Genomic DNA, 4,997 nt, shown 5'->3' on the forward strand with positions numbered 1-4,997 from the left:
AACCAAAGTGCGAGTCATAATTCCCATGACACCTAGCAAAATCTGAAAAGCGGTTCCTTCATTTATTCCATAGGGTATTTTTAGATTCACTTAAAATAAGGTCTGTGTTTCGTGTAGGTGTACATCACCGTGCCAATTTTATAACTGTGTAGATATTCATAGGACAAGGTAACTCTGATCAATATTGGCTAAATATAAGCAAAGATTTAAAAAATTGTAGAGTGGATTTATGAAAATATGTTGACAAACGTTACCTTATCCTAGTGAGATTTACACGGGTATCAAAACGTCGAGGCGGTTTAAGCCTGCACGAAACACAGACCTTATTTGAAGTAGATCAAGACATTCTCTATGGAAGACATGAACGGTAAAATAACGAAGGAACCCCTTTCAAATTCAGCCGCAAGTTATTACAAACATCTCGACTATTTCTCTCTAAACCATATACCTTTGACTAATCCGGAAACTATCACCTCGAAAACAAAACGTTTATTCCGTTCCGTATTTTATATAACGGGTGGCATCCATGAGTCTAAATTTTCCTGTTACATTGCACAACCTTCAATGTTGTCATAATTACGTAAAGTTCTGGCAAATTAGTTCGCAAAGAGCCAGGCGGCCCAAACAGTTGCATATACCCTGACTCTGCGTGCAATGAACGCAAGAGAAATGACACAATTTCACCTGGTTAATATTGCCTGCTAACCTGGATTTCTTTTAGCTAAATATGCAGGTTTAAAAATATATACTTGTGTATTGATTTTAAGAAAGGCATTGATGTTTATGGTTAAGTACACATTGGAGCAATGACAGTCATTGATTGATTGTTTTTTATAAGATAAGTTTAATGCTAGCTAGCAACTTACCTTAGCTTACTGCATTCGCTAACAGGCAGGCTCCTCGTGGAGTGCAATGTAATCAATGCAAGATTGGATCCCCCGAGCTGACAAGGTTAAAAATCTGTCGTTCTGCCTCGTTCCTAGGCCGTCATTGAAAATAAGAATGTGTTCTTAACTGACTTGCCTAGTTAAATAAAGATTAAATAAAGGTGTAAAACAAAAACAAAAAAATCGGCAAATCGGCGCCCAAAAATACCGATTTCCGATTGTTATGAAAACTTGAAATCGGCCCCGATTAATCGGCCATTCCGATTAATCGGTCGACCTCTACCTCAGATGTGCATGTTCCCTTTTGTGAAATAAACAATAATTATCATTAGCTAGGTTTCCAAACAATTGGCGACAGATTTTCATGCGAATATTCTAAAATCCGCATGAATAAAATATGCAAATTTTCCAACCAGATGTGTTTCCATCAAGTTCAGTGTTTCTCAATAAGCATACTACCATACTATACACTTATGTTCCAAGTGTATTCTCCGAGGACGTTCTCTTGAGTACGTTCTTGTGAGGACGAGAGTGTGGAGAAGGCATAAAATATTTCATTTAAGATACCACTCGCACTCCCTCTACCCTATAATTACAAATTTAAAAAACAGAAGTATTAAGTGTAAGTATTCAGACCCTTTACTCAGTAATTTGTTGAAGCACCTTTGGCAGTGATTACAGCCTCGAGTCTTCTTGGGTATGACGTTACAAGCTTGGCACACCTGTACTTGGGGAGTTTCTCCCGTTCTTTGCAGATCCTCTCAAGCTCTGTCAGGTTGGATGGGGAGCGTTGCTGCACAGCTATTTTCAGGTCTCTCCAGAGATGTTAGATCAGGTTCAAGTCCAGGCTCTGGCTGGCCCACTCAATGACATTCAGAGAATTGTCCCGAAGCCACTCCTGCGTTGTCTTGGCTGTATGCTTCCTGTTGGAAGGTGAACCTTCGCCCCAGTCTGAGGTCCTGAGCGCTTTGGAGCAGGTTTTCATCAATCTCTCTGTACTTTGCTCCATTCATCTTTGCCTCGATCCTGACTACTCTCCCAGTCCCTGCCACTGAAAAACATCCCCACAGCATAATGCTGCCACCACCATGCTTCACTGAACCAATCAGGTTCTTGGTCACTTCCCCCGACCAAGGCCCATCTCCAACGATTGCTCAGTTTGGCTGGGCAGCCAGCTCTAGGAAGAGTCTTGGTGGTTCCAAACTTTTTCCATTTTAGAATGATGGAGGCCACTGTGTTCTTGGGAACCTTCAATGCTGCATAATATTTTTGGTACCCTTCCCCAGATATGTGCCTCGACACAATCCTGTCTCTGAGCTCGATGGACAATTCCTTCGACCTCATGGCTTGGTTTTTGCTCTGACACGTACTGTCAACTGTGGGACCTCATACAGACAGGTGTGTGCCTTTCCAAATCATGTCCAATCAATTGAATTTACCACAGGTGGACTCCAATCAAGTTGAAGAAACATCTCAAGGATGGTCAATGGAAAAAGGATGCACCTGAACCCAATTTTGAGTTTCATAGCAAAGGGTCTGAATACTTATGCAAAAACGGTATTTCTGTTTTTTATTTTTTATACATTTGCAAAATTTTCAAAAAATCAGTTTTGCTTCGTCATTATGAGGTATTGTGTGTAGATTGCTGAGAATTTTTATTTATTTAATCCATTTTAGAATAAGGCTGTAATGTAACAAAATGTGGAGAAAGTGAAGTGGTCTGAAAACTTTCCAAAGGCACTGCACTTAAAAAAAGTATATTTTACTTATATCCACTAAATATATTTAAGTATACTTAAAAAAAAGAAGATTTATAATATGCTGTTCCTCATTTAGCTTTTTCAATTGTTTTGATGTTCATTTTCCAACTGAATAATCGTGTACTTTTAACTAAACCATGTTTTACGTTAATTTATCACCGTAATGTGAACAACTAAAGTGCTAAATGCGACTGGTGCACAGTTGTACATTTTTTTTAATTTAAAATTGCCACTTCAGCCACAACTGTTTTGTAAATAGCCTGTTGTAACATTGGCTGAGAGGATGTCTTCATCAATCATTGTAACCTTTACGTGGCTAATTACAATAGCCAATGTGGTATTACTGAGTAGATGTATATTTGTAAAAGTATACCTGTAACACATTATAAGTACACCGTATTCATAAGGAATATACAGGAATTCTAATTAAAATACCATTTAATTGATCATGCTAGTATACTAATAATATAATGACGTCGATGGGTCAACTACATCAAACTTACATTTATACAAAACATCAATTTAAGTATAATTCTAATTTATGAGAAATATACATAAAAAGTACCTAAAGTGTATTCAACGGTGAAGGATAGCTGAAGCTGCTGGTAGATGGATTCAATTTTAGACTGAAAAAAATAAAAAGTAAGAGAAACATATTGCAGAGCTCAAGAGAGCCAGTGAGGAGGGCGGGGAAAAACAGAAGCAATTTGCTGCCAGAAACAACTCAACAGATACAGATCAGGGAATTTTCCGAATGTGAAACCCACTTCCTTGAAACACATTAACTGAAACTGTCTTTGTTGCATCCAAGATGATTAATTGCATGCCTTTTCCATTGTCTGTTATGGCTACTGGCCAAACTGTGTTTGCTCATGACAACAGTTTGCAGTGAACTGTTTTAAATCCCCCCATTTCATGTTAAAGAGCTATCTCACCAGGATCAAATGGCACTAGGCAATGCAGCCTTCCACAGGGAAGTATACATGCAAATTCATCGCTTTCCCCATCTGTAAGTCTTCCTGCAACTTCTAGTAATCTTCCATCTACCCGTACCATGCCAGTCAAATCTAATTACATAGTTGTCAAGAGTTAAACTGTCTAAGTATCAGGATATGATTTTATTTGGAAAGAGGGTCAACTTTGGGTGTAATCATTTTGAAGGGGTTAGAGAGATGATGAGAAGTCTCGGCACAGCTATCGAACAGTCTGGTGAGGAACTAACTAACTAACCAATCAGGGTTAGGGGTAAGTTACAGTCAGTGTTCTTGATTATCATGCATGCCCAAAGCCAGGGGACAAAGGTACAATACAAGAGACTAAAGCTTGGCCCATGGAATCACAATTACCAATTCATCGGGACTATGGATGTGTGAGGACCTGACTGAAATAAAAATTTATGAGATGTTGAAGGATCTATCACTGAAAAGGTGATATGCCTTATTTAAACGCTCACAGAACTTGTGTAACATCAACATAGTAAGAGAACGAGTGTAAATGTTTGCTTAAACAAAAGAGCAATGTTTGTGCAGTTCTATTGACATATTCTAAAGAGCTACCATGTACCAACACAGTCAGATGAATCATCTTGACAGACACATCTAACATTTGAGTGTTGGTTTGACACCAATTACAGATTTCCCCTTGGTTACCAACACCAATGAAAATATTTTTAAAAACTAAACCTGTCATGGAATTTGTTGATGCATATTCAATGGGCCCCACCTTACAACATCATACACTTTCTTTTTGTAATATATTTTAATTGAAGAGTTGAAAGTGCAGAAGAGTAACAACGCTGTTACACTTCTATTTTATATCCCAGATTGAACATCTCTTTCACAGACACAGACCCACCCACTCAAACCTTGATTCACCTACTATTACAGAATATCATAGTCACTCATCTTGTCTTCAAACTAAGGGCCTCTTCACACTACCGTACTTTGACAACTCAAACTAGGTCCAGCAGTGACACTTGTGTAGTGTAAAGAGACAGATCTAAATTCAAATATCTCTTTAAAAGGTGTCTCCCATGCTAACTCCTGAGGTAGTGTTTGAGACATCTACACCACATGCCCCCCTCTGAGTGCTACAGTGTAAAGACAATGGCTCTCCTACACCACATGTCCCTGCAATTATTGCCTTAATTACCTTAGTAGTAGTAGACAGCATTTTTGCTCTGTTAGCCAAATTGAAAATTAAAGGCTTTTATGAATAATTACATGAATCAAGTGTGCAACACTATGTCAAATCAAATCAAATGTTATTTGTCACATGCGCCGAATACAACAGGTACAAATACGAATACAACTTTACCGTGAAATGCAGTTCAAGAAATAGAGTTAAGAAA

Source organism: Salvelinus alpinus, chromosome 17 (genome assembly GCF_045679555.1).
Source record: "Salvelinus alpinus chromosome 17, SLU_Salpinus.1, whole genome shotgun sequence".
NCBI classification, from domain to species: domain Eukaryota; kingdom Metazoa; phylum Chordata; class Actinopteri; order Salmoniformes; family Salmonidae; genus Salvelinus; species Salvelinus alpinus.